The 15,771-nt window shown below is 40.2% G+C and overlaps 1 long non-coding RNA gene across 1 annotated transcript; it reads left to right on the top strand.

Moving 5' to 3' along the window:
• Positions 1–10,294: 10,294 nt before the first annotated feature.
• LOC115574426 (uncharacterized) lies at positions 10,295–11,602 on the top strand. Its single transcript, XR_003982487.1, has 4 exons — positions 10,295–10,466; positions 10,607–10,713; positions 10,963–10,978; positions 11,344–11,602. It is a non-coding gene; the product is annotated as an uncharacterized LOC115574426 (long non-coding RNA).
• The last annotated feature ends 4,169 nt before the right edge of the window (positions 11,603–15,771 follow it).

Genomic DNA, 15,771 nt, shown 5'->3' with positions numbered 1-15,771 from the left:
CGTGACGTAACTCCCCGAGACGCAAGAAGAAAGCAAAAATATATATTTTTTACTAAGGAAAATGACAAAACTAGTAACGCGTTACCGGCATCACTGATTGTGTAGCTTAAGTGCAACATGGAACATGAAGATGTAAAGAAAAAAAGAAAAAACAGTAGAATTAACTTTGAGCAAGTTTGGAGGCAAGTTGGAGTTGTGGACCCATGTTAAACAAGTCGTGGGCCGTGATAATAACATTTGTCGGCTTTGTCGAGTGCATTAAGTGCGGCACTTGTTGCATTATTCATTAAGATTTCTGTAGTTCAAACAACTCGCAATAGTAGTCGAGAATGGCAGTTATAACAGCCCACGTATTAAACAGTTGTCGGGTTTAAATTGGTCTCGGGCTCATTATTACATTTAATGTGTCGGGCCGGGCTCGGACACAATGTGCACGGGCTCGGGTCGGGCTTGATTCTAAGCTCTACTCGGGTCCAGCCGCGACTTTACTGAGGTTCACCCAGTGTGAGCAGCGGGAGGACGGTTAGCTCACCTCCCAGAACATGGCACTGAATCGCTGGAAACTGATTTAGGGACTGTCATCAAATAACTTAGCATAAATATATTAATACAAAATAATTGTAGTTCTTTAAATATCTTCTGTGTCATGAGGCCCAGTGACTCCAGCAGCAGATTGTATTAGTAAACTGGACGAATGAGACACAGCTGTGTTTATTGTACTTTAGTGCTTCCTCTATTTTATATGAATATTAATATGCAGAAATCATGATTTTTTTTCTCAATAGCTTCCATGTCATGTGATCCTCTGACCTCTGAAACAGATTCTGTGTCTATCAAAAATATATAATGATAAAGAAAATAATGGTAAAAAAAAGTTCTCTAATGCTCAAGAGGTTAACATATTATTAAGCAGCAATGTCAACTTCTCTACTATTTTGTCTCATGTCTTAGATTCTGATTCTGAAGTCCTCAAAATGTTTATTTATTTACATCCAGCCTCTTCCACCACCTGCAGTACAACCACGTGATTCAATTCGAAGAAATAAAAAAAGCGAGAAGCTTAGAATTTGTTTATAAGGGACTGTATATTTTATACTTTTAAACTTGTTCAGTTGTTGTCATTTCAAGTAATCTGTGCTTTTCAGCGGTTCAATCGTGTGCTTATCAGTTGTTCTTAACTACTAAATAAATAATATAAATCTTAACTACAATGTACTTTTACAGTCTTTTAAAGTGGCATTTCTGTAAATACACAGAATTATTTTTCTTTTTTTTTAGGTGCGGGGGGTGGGGTTTACTTATCGTTCATTTATGGTTATCGAGGTGAGTTGCTCAATATATCGTGATATTGATTTGAGGCCATATCGCCCAGCCCTAGTGATCAGTGTTGTTTTCTTAATTACACTTTGTCTTTATCACTTTATCTAAAGCTTTTTATGTAAATATTTGGTTGGAGTTGTGTCGTTGTGTTAGAAATTGGGGCCCTTCTGTTGCAAATGCCAGGGCCATTTTTTTAACCCCATTCATCTCTAATCATCCTCGTCTGCTCAAGTGCAACTTTAATTGATTTCACCACGTCTGTCTGTCTGTCTGTCTGTGGGCAGACATTGCCAACACGATAGCATCACAACTGTGTGACATGCAGTAATATAACTCCTGAGCATACATGAGAGTACACTGAAGGCTAGATCAAAGATGAATGTGGTCCGAGTAAGAGTACTGAGTACTCATGTGATAATGTAGCGATGACTGTTGAGTGGTCATGGGTCGGAACGCAGGCTTCTCCCCAGACGGTGGAACAGCGGCGCTGTGCTGCTATACTCCGCGCGTGACAGTGATGAGCGTCCGTCCGTGTCTCCCCCCCCCGGACAGACGGTGACGAGCGTTCGCCCCCCCCCCCCGGACAGATGGTGCGCCGCTACACTAAAAATTTCTGGGGAGAACCCTGGAATGTGAACATGTTTATTGGCCTGCTATCGCAAGATGGTCTGTAGCCTTTTATTTAATTTCAGAATTTACTGTTATTTTACAAGACTTAATCATGAACTTATATATTGTATATTCTTTTAACATTTACAAAGAGGAAGTTGACTTTTTTTTTACATTAGTTTTGAAATACCTTGTTTGTTCTTCTTTTGCTGATAAAATTGATAAATCACTTCCTTCTTAGGAAACACCAAGCATTGTCATTAAAACACACGAGGCGCAAACAAAAAAAAGGAAATTTTCTGTCCTGGCACCTCAGCTTATGTTAGGACCCACAGATGAAGTCGTTCATTGTGGAATTTAGAATGGACTCTGAACCTAATTCAGTTTTCCAAAATTCCCTAGTCCTCACACTTAGGTGCATACTCAGTATGGTCAGGTTGTCAGACCCCCGAGATAGATAGCACACAGCGTAGCATAGCATGGCTAAGCACAGGACTTTTTAACTCTTGTTGATGTAATTAAAATGGGTTTAATCTATGTGTTTGTTCACCGTTTGTGTGTTATTGTGATCTCTGTGTAGTCAGGTTATTGGGAGTTTGCTTTGCTACATGGCAAATTTGACGTCAGTTGAATTATGCGTCATACAGACTCACAAAGGGTCTTCGTATGCAACTAACCATCTTCTCTAACTTGGCATCACGTGACACGCAAACACACACAGCCTGTGATATCACCATTGTTTCTTTGTTCTCTCCTATCAAAGAAACAAGTGCTCGATCAGCCATCGTGTTTGAGTTTTTAAATACCTTGTTTGTTCTTCTTTTGCTGATAAAACTGATAAATCACTTCCTTTCTTAGGAAACATCAAGTACAAACATGTGAGGCTAAAACACACAAAAAAAGTACATATTCTGCCCTGGCATCTCGGCTAATAAACCTAAAACTTAGTAAAGAGAGCATCATTAATGTTCTACATGCAAAGATTTTCAAATGTGATAATAATATACACTGAAAAAAAATAAATCTTAGAATATGTAATTGTAACATAATTAACGTTACATTAAAAAAAGAACAACACATCCCTGTCGGTGCCCAGATGGTTGGCGCAAAGTACCCAGAATGCCCAAAAGTTACCAGAATGCACTACACGGGGCGCAGTTGGAGCAGAGTAAATACAGCGAGCAAATTGTGTGTGGTGTGGTTCTGCATAAGAAGATTTGTTGAGCCACTTACATACAGCTTGTTAGGGAAAAAATTCAAAATGACTTGTGTTTTGAACAAACGTAGACTAATTCACAACTTGATACATTCATGTCAAGAGACAATTTTTATTGTTATTATCACAGGCTTAATCAGACGGCGCCGCGTTTTCGGCTGCATGCAGAACACACCTGTGTGGTGTTAACCATTAGCGAAGGGTTTTAGCCGTAAGTCGGCCGTGTGTGTCTGGGTGTGGGTCGCCGGTATTTGGTCACAGCGTTGGCTGTAGGCTGGTAAGTTAGCTCTGCCTGTTAGCCGCCGAGCCGCAGCAGCGGACAGAGCGAGCCCAGCCGCAGGTGATAGACAGCGCCGACTTCAGAGTTCCGAAATACAAGGCCACTGAACAGGGGGCAGCGTGAGATGCGTGCTGCATAGATGACCTCTGTGCTTGCTAGGTAGCACCAATCACAACATGTCGCATTCTGAAATGACGGGAGAAACTCAGCTAAATGCCCATACCATGCATTGCCACCCAAACGAAACACAAAGAATATATTCCAGCTCGATAAAATGCTGCTACACTGATAAAAATATGGGGCTTGATCTACTTGAAAAAAGTAGTCCAGTGTCCAGGGTGTATTTATTTTATGATAAAAATGTGAGTTCATATGAAAATTGTATGGAGTGAATCTATATGTTGATGATGTCATTGAAAATGACAGAAAACTATTTTAAAAATGTACCAAAATAAATAAAATGTAAATTAATGCCTTTAGCATAATTGTGTGTTTTCAACACCATCAATGATTTTTATGATATTGTTTAAAAAAAGAATTGCACTTAGTAATGTATTTTTGTTTTCATCTGTCATCGTCACATTCAGTAAAAAAAAAAAAAAAGCATTGCAAAACACATTGAGAAATACAGAATGACTGGATAAGATTGTTCCATCTCCATCCTTATAAAGAGACGGGTAACTCACGACTGCTCAGCAGAGACATCCACATCACCTCTAGATCTCACAGTGCTCACCTGCTGTCTGTGACACCAGTTTTTTTTTTGGTTCTGACAAACAAGCTGTGGAAAGGTGAGAAGTCAATTTAATCCTTATGTTACTAATAAATGCAAAGTCTTGTAGATTAGATGTGATGAGCTTTGACACTGGTGAATGAAGGCAGTGAATGATTCTGGATGTGGCCACTGTGATTTGTTCCTCAGGATGAAGTGTGTTATGATCTTTCTGGTGTTATTGCTGGTCGTCATCATGGCTGAACCTGGGGGTGTAAGTCACAAGCTTTCATACAAACTGAGCTGAAGTTAACAGATGACCTCTGATTTACACAAACAGCAGGCTCATCAGAACAGTCAAAGGACAGTCAAAATAAAACATTTATAAAAGCCAAGATGATCATTATGTAAATGGAAACGTGCAAACATGTTTCTCCATACAATGAAATCCTTCCTTTGCCGTCTGCAACAATAAAAAAAAATATATATATATACAACCAAAATAAACAAAGTAAAACACTTTTGCAAGGCATATAATGTGCTCAATTAGAAAAAGCAATGGTAGGTAGAATACTTGATTGTAAACACTTATCTGTTGTTAAGGAGTCTGATGGCAGTTGGAAAGAAATAATTTTTTAGTCTGGTGGTCTTGGATTTAAAACTTCTATACCTCCAGCCTGAGGGCAAAAGTGTGAACAGACCGTGATGGGGTGGGTGGGGTCTTTGAGGGTGGAGGCAGCTCTCCTGTGGACTCTGCGGTGGTAGATGCTCTGCAAAGAGGGCAGGGGAGTCCTGGTGATCTTCTCCGCAGTCTTTAACACTCTCTGTAGGCGTTTGCGGTCCACAGCAGAAGTGCTGCCATACCACACGGTGATACTGCCGGTCAAGATGCTCTCAACAATGCAGCTGTAGAAGTTGCTGAGGATCGCTGGCAACATACCAAACTTCCTCAGCCTCCTCAGAAAAACCGCTGTTGGGCTCTCTTTACCAGCTGTGTGGTGCTGAGTGACCAAGTGAGGTCGTCGCTGATGTGGACGCCCAGGTATTTAAAGCTGCTCACCCTCTCTAGTTCAAGCTCCCGGATAAACAGTGGCCGACGAGGTCTCCTCTTCTCCTCATGTCCACTAGCATCTCCTTCGTCTTGTCTGTGTTGAGGGTGAGGTTCTTGTCGTCACACCATGACACCAGACTGGCCACCTCCTTCCTGTAGGCGGCTTTGTGTCCACCAGTGATGCATCCTATCACTGTGGTGTCGTACGAGACTTTAGGATGGTGTTGTCTGTCTTTGTGGGAGGCAACACAGTCGTAGGTGAACAGGGTGTAGAGCAGCGATCCTCAATAGGCGGCCCCCGGGCCGCATTCGGCCCACCGGCCTCCTGTTTGTGGCCCCCAAACTTTTATTCCTTCACCATGTGTTTTGGTTGGGTCAGCACGTGTGCACCAGGACTTGTCTCCATGCCAACGATACAGAGACAGCTGGGTCACTCACCGCTGCGAGCGCAACTTTTAACTTTCACTTTCGTTTTCGCAGCAGTTCGCGTATTCACATTTTGCCGGTGGTAAAAGATTGAAAATGGCGTGTTTCCAAGTAAATTGCTATTACAAAGTGAACAGTGAAAATCCGCAACTCAGAGAAATAGGGATTTAAAATTTGCATTCATTCTCCCTCTGACAGGACAAGCCCCACGTATCTGACAGTGGTAACAGAGGCCAGACGTAGTTTAACTAATTCTTCTCCGTCTCATCATTTATTTTCAAACACACAAATATTGTAACGGACGGGGAGTTCCTCCCGGCAAACACCCTTTCACTCACAGTGCCAAAATGTTTATCATCCTTGTTAAAACTCAACACCAGTTAATCAAAGAACAAATGACGTGAATTAACCCACAATCATTTTACATATCATCTTATTCACAAACACATTCACGAACCATAATTACACCAACACCAACAGAATACCCAAGAGTCATTGCGCCACAGTCCACAAGGGTCGTTACAATATGCCAGGAGAAGCTGTGATGAATATTTCTAATTTGACGGCATTATGAGACGAAGCATAGGAATTTTGAAGAGACATTTCCTCAAAATTCAGCGATAAGCACAACACCAATAAATGCACTGAAATCGTCATATCAAGCTGCAAGCAGGATGCTTGTCACATCTATGTCACAATGAAATAAAATAATGCATGACAGAAGTGATGGATACAATGTTTGAAGGCAAACAAAAAGAGGAAATATTCAACTATGTATTTTAATTTATGTTAAAATGGAAATTACATTTTATTTTAGTTCGTATTTTGTTGTTTAGAATGAAAAGGACATTTTGTTTTGAATATTACAGTATTATTGCATGTGGCCTGACCGACCTCAATACATGGACCTTTGAGTTATTGAAAAAAATCTTTGCGGCCCTTTAAGATTTGTATTTGAGTACCCCTGGTGTAGAGGATGGGGCTGAGGACACATCCCTGTGGAGTGCCAGTGTTTGTGATAATGCTGGCTGAAGTCCTGTCTCCGATCCTGACAGACTGGGGCCTGCCAGTCAGAAAGTCTAGGAGCCAGTCACAGAGGGTGGGGTGCAGACCAAGTGTAGACAATTTGTGGGTGAGTTTGTAGGGGATGACGGTATTGAAGGCAGAGCTGTAGTTCACAAAGAGCGTCCTGATGCAGGAGTTTTTGTTTTCCAGGTGGGAGAGAGAATAGTGGAGAACAGCAGCTATAGCATCTAAGGCGGACCTGTTGGGCTGGTAGGCGTATTGCAGGGGGTCCAGGGGGTCCGGTATGCTGCTCTGAATGTGGGTCAGCACCACTCTCTCAAAACACTTCATGATGATTGGAGTGAGTGCTACTGGTCTGTAATCATTCAGGTAGGTGGGTGGACTCTTCTTGGGATGGGGGATGATGGTTGTGGTGTTAAAGCAGGAGAGAACGATGCAGTGGCTGAGGGAAAGGTTGAAGATGGAGGTAAGAACATCAGCCAGCTCACTGGCGCATGCTCTGAGAGCCTGTCCAGGGATGTTGTCTGGTCCAGCTGTCTTGCGGGGGTTGAACTTAATGTGCTACTAAAAATTACCACGGGGAAAGTTGTCCCAGCCAAACAGGAGGATGAGGGAGGTGTCAGTCAGGTTTTACACGTCCACACTGGTTATAAAGGAGGTCCAATGAAGCAACATTAAAACATATGCAGTGGCTTTAAAATTGTGCAGTCCTGTGTTTTTGTGCTGTGTGTCAGGCTGCTGTTGTCTGACTATTAGTCAGTGTCACTGTGACTTTTAATTAAAGCATCAAGCTGTATTTTGACTCTTTCTGTTGATAACGTGACTACTTTTTACAAATCTAATGTTTTGTTTCTCTCTTCTCTAACTTGGGAAAGTAGAGTGGAAAGACTCCCACCTACAGTGAACAATGATCAGTCTCAGCGTCATGATGACAGCTCTTTTAAGTGAACAGTGTTCTTTTTTAAAATAATGATTAAGCTATATCTTTGTGCTTCGCAAATGAAGAAATAATTGGATCAATGAACATGAAGACCTTGAGATGTGCCTTGAGATCTCAGGAACAGCTCCCATTGATTTAGTAAAATGTAAAATTGCTTGATGTTCAAAACATTCCTGCTGAATAAAAAGGTGCATTAAAAAAGTCTGTCTCTGTTTTGTGCCTGTTGTTTTACATGATGATATTTTGCTGATGTAACAGATAAATTCCTTCTCGTCTCAGCAAAAACATCACAAATTGTCTTTTTATTCATATGAACAGTTATAGGACAAAACTTCTAATGGTCACATTTTGTGAGGCCACAGAGCCGGGGAATGATAAGTAGTGCTGTGTAACTTTGAGTGACTGTGAGGACAGTGAAATGTCCCGTCATGACAAAGTGAGATTAGATCAACATCTTGTCATCCATGTGCAGAACTCAACATTGCAAAACACACCTCCTTAGTTAGGAAACATCAAGCACTGACATTACAAACACGTGAGGCTTAAACACAAAACATGAACATTTTCTGTCCAGAGGGTATTTATTTGATGTTAGAAATATAAGTATATGTAACAATTATATCTAATAAATCTAAATGTTGATGATGTCATTGAAAATGACAGAAAACTATTTCAAAAATGAAGCAAAATGTAATTCAAACGTAAATTAATGCTTTCAGTATGACTGTTTAAGTGTTTTCGACAACATCAATGGTTTTTATGACATCATTTAAAAAAAGAATTGCACTTGCACATATCTTTTTGTTTTCATCCGTCATCATCACATTAAAAAAAATTAAGCATTGCAAAACACATTGAGAAATACAGAATGACTGGATAAGATGATTCCATCTCCATCCTTATAAAGAGACGGGTAACTCACGACTGCTCAGCAGAGACGTCCACATCACCTCTAGATCTCACAGTGCTCACTTTGCTGTCTTTGACACCAGTTTTTTAGGGTTCTGACAAACAAGCTGTGGAAAGGTGAGAAGCCAATTTAAACCTGATGTTACTTTGAGAAATGCAAAGTCTTTTAGACAAGATGTGATGAGCTTTGACACTGGTGAATGAAGGCAGTGAATGATTCTGAATGTGGCCACTGTGATTTGTTCCTCAGGATGAAGGGTGTTATGATCTTTCTGGTGTTGATGCTGGTCGTCATCATGGTTGATGCTGAGGAGAGTCGTCCTCAAAATGATGGTGTCCGCCTGCCGCCCCGGCGCAGTAAGTCATACAAAGTGTTCATACAAACTGAGTTGATGTTAACAGATTGATCTCTGATTTACACAAACAGCAGCCTATGGTAGTCTGAGATCAACAAATCAAACTTGACTGTACTAACTTATTACATACAACTTCATTTAGTTCTGTGTCTATCTAAAATCTTTATTAAGTCCTGGTATCTCAGATAATAAACCTAAATCTAAGTAAAAAGAGCATCTTTAATGTTCTAAATGCAAAGATTTTCAAATGTGATAATAACATACAGATGCGTTTTTTTAACTCATTTTTGTCTCTGTTTCCCTTTAGTAGCCATACCTGGACTGTAAGTACTACTGAATATTTCTGGTGATTTCAAACAGACAAATAAAAGAAATAAATAGACTTTTTGAAATACCTCAACCCTATCAAACATAGCAAGCATCAGTATTAACCAGATCCAAAGTTGATGTCTTCAAATACCTTATTTTGTCCAACCCATTTAAATTCACGATGATATAATAGAGGGCAAAGAAGCAAGCTGACACATTCCAGATGCTGGAATCAGTGCATTTCTTTTTGAAATATGTGTCAACTAAGATTCTGTTGATAATTAAACAAACTGATTTCTCTCCTTTGTTCCCCCTTCTCGTACTAGGTATATCAGATTTGGAGCATCTCAAGATGAAGTGGCCAACGATAAACTGAGGCGATACTATGAAAACTGAGTCTGTTCTTGATTTTGAAGATATAGTTTGAGCTATATCTTTGTGCTTTGCAAAGCAAGAAATAATTGGATGTGTAAACATGAAGCTCTTGAGATGTAGTGATTTTAGTCACAGCTACAACTGATAGTGAAAACTATCCTGTTGAATAAAGCTGCATTCCAAAAGACCGTCTGTGTGTTGTGGTGTTATTTAAGTGAACATATGTTTGTAATTTTACTGGTGATGATGATCAAGAACATTGTTTTTCATCAATTCGGAGGTCAATGTTTATATTAAGTAGATCTAAATAATAAGTGTGTTGGTGTGATCAGTTTATTGAATAAACTCTCTTCCTATTAACTAATAAATCTAAATGTTGATGATGTCATTTGACAGAAAACTATTTCAAAAATGAAGCGAAATAGGTGAGCAGGTGGTCGAGTGGTTAGAGCGCATGCTACATACGCAGCTGACCTCGGTTCGATTCCGGCCAGAGGTCCTTTGCTGCATGTCATATCTCCCTCTCTCTCCCATATTTCCTATCTGTGTACTGCTTAATAAAGGTGTCTATGTTGGGAAAAAATCTTTAAAAATGAAGCAAAATGTAATTCAAACGTAAATTAATGCTTTCAGTATGACTGTTTAAGTGTTTTCAACAACATCAACGGTTTTTATGACATCATTTAAAAAAAGAATTGCACTTGCACATATCTTTGTTTTCATCCGTCATCATCACATTAAAAAAAAAAGCATTGCAAAACACATTGAGAAATACAGAATGACTGGATAAGATGATTCCATCTCCATCCTTATAAAGAGACGGGTAACTCACGACTGCTCAGCAGAGACGTCCACATCACCTCTAGATCTCACAGTGCTCACTTTGCTGTCTGTGACACCAGTTTTTTCCTTGTTCCGACAAACAAGCTGCGGAAAGGTGAGAAGTCAATTTAATCCTGATGTTTAATGAATGTTTAATAAATGCAAAGTCTTTTAGATGAGATGTGCTGAGCTTTGACACTGGTGAATGAAGGCAGTGAATGATTCTGGATGTGGCCACTGTGATCTGTTCCTCAGGATGAAGGGTGTTATGATCTTTCTGCTGTTGACGCTGGTCGTCATCATGGCTGAACCTGAGGAGAGTCATAATCCACATGATATTGTCTGCGTGCGGCCCCCATGCAGTAAGTCACAAGTGTTCATACAAACAGAGTTAATGTCAAAAAATCACACGTGACTGTACTAACTTACTACATACAACTTCATTTAGTTCTGTATTTAGCTACAATCTTCATTAAGACCTGGTATCTCAGATAATAAACCTAAAACTAAGTAAAGAGAGCATCATTAATGTTCTTCATGCAAAGAATTTCAAATGTGATAATAATATACTGATGTTTATTTAACTAATTTTCATCTTTTTGTCCCTGTAGGACCTCCATGGAGACAGTAAGTATTTGTGAAGATTTTCTGTTGATTTCAAACAGACTAATAAGTAAATTAAAAACACTTTGTGAAATATCCCAAATACCCAAGCAAGTATCAGTATTAACCAGATCCCAAGTTGATGTCTTCAAGAACCTTATTTTGTCCAACACATTTAAATTCACGGTGATATAATAGAGGGTAAAGAAGCAAGTCGACACATTTCAGAAGCTGGAATCAGTGGATTTCTGTCATTTATTGAATATTGAATATTACGTAAACAACATTTAATTATTAAAATATGTGGAAATTCAGATTCTGTTGATCGACCTCTGTTGATAATTTGACTGATAGCTCTCTTTTGTTCCGCCTTCTCTAACTTGGTATAGACGCAGATGGGGAAGATCCCAAGATGAAGTGGCCGAAGAAAGACTGAGGCGATACTATGAAGACTGAGTCTGTTCTTGGTTTTGAAGATATAGTTTCAGCTATGTCTTTGTGCTCTGCAAAGCAAGAAATAATTGGATGAGTAAACATGAAGCTTTTGAGATGTAGTGATTTTAGTCACAGCTCCAACTGATGTTGAAAAAAGTAAAATTGCTTGATAGTGAAAACTATCCTGCTGAATAAAGCTGCATTCCAAAAGACCGTCTCTGTGTTGTGGTGTTATTTAAGTGAACATGTGCTTGTAATTTTATTGGTGATGATGATCAAGAACATTGTTTTTATTAAGTCTGAGGTAAATGTTTGTATTAAGTAGATTTAAATAATGAGTGTGTTGGTGTGATCAGTTTATAAATGAACACTCTTCCTATTTCTTTCTCTTTCTGAATGTACTTGTGTCTCTGATAAAGCAACACGTTGGAAATGATTCAATTCTGACATTTCCTCCATCAACAGATGAATTACTTGGTCTATAAAGCATCAGAACAACTGTCAAAATAATATTTTTTATAAGAGCCAAGATGATCATTATGTAAATGTCTCTTTTGGATACGGCCAACCGTCCAACAGTGAAATGAGGAAAAAGAAATGAACTAATATCTACAATTGAGAAGCTGGAACCATAAAATGTTAGAAGAGCTTAAGCAGTAAGAATGTATTGTTGTCATTATCTTAATGGTAAGAGGTATGTCTGTATGTCTCTCTGTAATAATAATAATAATAATAATAATATATTTTATTTGATGGCGCCTTTCACGGCAGTCAAGGTCGTCTTACATCAAGTACAAAAACAATCAATTAACAACAAGCATTAATGAAAACAGCAGCATAGTCAACAATAAAACCATTTGATAGAGCAGAGCTAAGTAAAGAGTTAAGATTGACATTTAGAAACAAACATAAGGTGCAGTTGATGCAGTGAGAGTGAGTAGGCTAGTTTAAAAAGATGTGCTTTAAGAGCAGTTTTGAATTTTGTAATGGAGTCCAGTAAGTGGATGTGAGGCGGGAGGGAGTTCCAGAGTTTGGGTGCAGCATGGGAGAAAGCCCTGGCACTTATTGTGCTGAGTTTGATGACTGGTGGTGCCAGTTAACCTGCTGATGAAGATCGCAGGAAGCGAGAGGGGGTGTAGGTTGGAAGCAGGTCCGTGAGATAAGGTAGGATAGATTATGCAGAGCTTTAAATGTCAAAAGTAAGTTACAGTAACTTACTGTGTGGTACTGTCTGTCTTTGAAGGTGCTTGTGGAGGACGTAGCAGTAGCCAGCCAGTTGTGGAGCACCTGGGCTAAGCGCTCCCACATGATAAAAGCCCAGCCCTGCTCTGAGTTCTCTCTGACTTGGTCCGGACCCAGACACCATCCACACGCCTTTGCTTTGTTTGGTTTCTGGGCTTTTTTCTCCAACACTGCACACCTTATACTGCTCACACATTCACCTTTACATTACTAATACTACTGACTGACATACTGCACAATTGTAGTTATTTATCTGTAGCTATGACAGTACTGAGTACTCCCGTGACAATGTAGTAATCACTACTGAGTAGTCATGGGTCAGAACGTGATCATGTTTACAGGCCTGCCATCACAAGATTACTACGGTGGCCGACAAGGGCAAACGCGCAGTAACGGCCAAACGTTGCAAATACGTAAACGATGCAGAACCAAAGACACACAAAACGCATGCAACAATAAAATGCTGCAAACAACAAAATGCTGCAACAACAAAATGCTGCAAACAAAGAAACGATGCAGAACCAGAGACACACAAAACATATGCAACAACAAATGCTGCAAACAACAAAATGCTGCAAACAACAAAATGCTGCAACAACAAAATGCTGCAAACAAAGAAATGATGCAGAACAAAAACGACACAAACCCCTATATAATATATCTAGTGGAAGGGCCTGAACTCCAACACTACTAGAACGGCCATAAGCGGTCATTGTGACCGCTAGATATTAAACTCTATAATCTCTCATGTAAATACCCAACTGAGTGACGAATGCATTCATTGTGTCATGATATTGTTTTAAAAAACGAAATAACACCAATATGTACATTTTAACATGCTTAATTATACATTTATCAATATTCATATCATGCACATAGTAAACCGTAATTATTGCATATATTTACAGAAGATTTTAATAGAGAAAACTCAGAACAAGAAAATTATCATTTAAAAATAACTTATTTGATTATGAAACATCTTATTTTAACACTTGAAACAACAATAATAATAATAGAAAAAAGAGCTGATATAAAACAAAAAAGAGCCGTTGTGATCACTGGTCACAGTCAGATTACCTCCGCTCTCCTCACAGTCACCACACACGGGCTTGTGGCATTTCAAGTGTCCGAGGTTTGGTTCCATTTGCAGCTCTTTGGACCGGCACTGCCTCCGTCTCCGTGTCTGCTGCTGCTGCTGCGGTTGCTTCCGCTGCTGCCCACCTTGTGCCGACTGCCGCGGCCCCTTTCCCCTCCATGTATTCTGACCTCAGCTCCTCTGCTCGCTGCTGCAGGACTTTACTCCGGGCTCTCCTGCTGCTGGTGCTCCTTGAATAAGATGCGGGCATTGATCCCAGCCAAGTCGAGGATGTCATAGAAGACCGCCACTGGCCATCTTCCGTACCGCCTTTGACGGAGTACGCCCTCGCCATCTGGTGCGGGACGTCCACACAGTATTGGTGTTGTTATAGTACATCACAGACTCTGGTTTTGCCTTCGCCCCACTAAAGGTGCCCACACCTGTGTGCACGGTGCTCAGGATGCAGACATTCTTCCTTAGCTTACCCTGGTACACAGTCAGAATCGCATCACTTCAGCACCAAACAGCTCCGCTCGCTGTTTCAAGGAGAGGGAGCTCCTGCTTATGTTTGCGCATGGTGCCAACCAGGCTATATAATACAACTATAGATAAATTAACTTGCAAGTAAATTCGCAAAGAAGCACAATAAATGTGGAGTCTCGTTGTTAATGAGACCCTGCAAAATGTGCGGTCAATACGACCGCTTATATATATATATATATATATATATATATATATATATATATATGTATGTATATTCAAAATTAAAATACAGACACTTTTAGGAAAAGTCATGTAACAGCAGTATTGCATTTTTTTATTCAACAAAGTTCTTGCACATATACATTTTTAAAACAAAAAAGAGTGGGGGGTCCGTTGTGTGATAGTGGAGCGGAGAGCCAGCAGCTGGATTTTGCACCCACGATCAGTTTTAGTAGGTGTAGCCTAAGTGTTTACAATAATATAACAATAACAGTTCAAAAAGATTAATACTTCCGTTGTGTTGACACTTCCGTTTTGTTAACTCAAAATGCAGCATTTCTCTATCCACCTGTTTCCTCGGGAGCCTATGGGGGCTGCCATGACAGATAACTACTTCCGCCGGCGGTTTTCTGTTTCCGGTTGCCTTGCAACTGCATGATGGCCGCTGCCGCTAAGCTAGCCCTAAACAACTAGCGTTAGGTCATAAGAGCTAAATTGTTTTTAAAATGAGCTCAGGTACAACATGTGCCGTTGTTGGTTGCCACAACAATTCATGAAAATTGAAGTTTTTTTCAGTAACGTCTCGTGTAGTACATCAACCACTGAGACAAACTTGTCCGTGCCCTGCGCCCTACACGCCATGCTGAGGAAGGAGGAACGGAGACTAGCGCGGCTCGCGGCTTTGACACTAAAATACATATTTGGGTTTATGAATATCTTCCACAGAATAGCTGCTGCATGACTTTCCTAACCCGGCAACGTCCGAGCAGCCGCCTGTCTCCACGGCTTCACTTTCCTTCAGCATTATCCATGCTGTATGTTTAGCTTGATTGACACTCTGGCTGGGCGCTACTGCCTTCAGAAATAACTCGCTGTGTTTCTTCAACAGTACTTTCCCTATGTTGTTACTGTGCAGGTAGTTGTATGCTTTCTGTGTTTTTGTAACTGCGTAATTCTCCGCCGTCAACATCTTCAGAAAATATAAGATAAGCATTAGCCCGACGTTAGCTACATCGCTAACGTCGGGCTAATGCTTCATGTCATCTGCCTACTCCGTGAGAACTGACGGGTGAGGCACTGTGAGAACTGTCCTCACGACTTATTAAAACATCTGTACTGTGTATCCACCGCCGATTTTTATCCATTCTGTCGCTTTCTTTGTGTTAAAAGCCGGTTTCAGAGCGAGCATGACAGCTACGTTCACGTAAACACTGAGGTCAGCCAGTTCAACCGGAAGAGCATAACCGAATACCGCTATGAACCATGGGTAAACTCACAAAGTCAGGAATAAGGTGGATTGCATGTGTTTTGGGGTTTGTGTCGTTTTTGTTCTGCATCGTTTCTTTGTTTGCAGCATTTT

The sequence above is a fragment of the Sparus aurata genome, chromosome 22 (assembly GCF_900880675.1).
Source record: "Sparus aurata chromosome 22, fSpaAur1.1, whole genome shotgun sequence".
NCBI classification, from domain to species: Eukaryota; Metazoa; Chordata; class Actinopteri; order Spariformes; family Sparidae; genus Sparus; species Sparus aurata.
The sequence above is the reverse complement of the archived record's forward strand: the minus strand, read 5'-3'. Positions and strand labels throughout refer to the sequence as shown.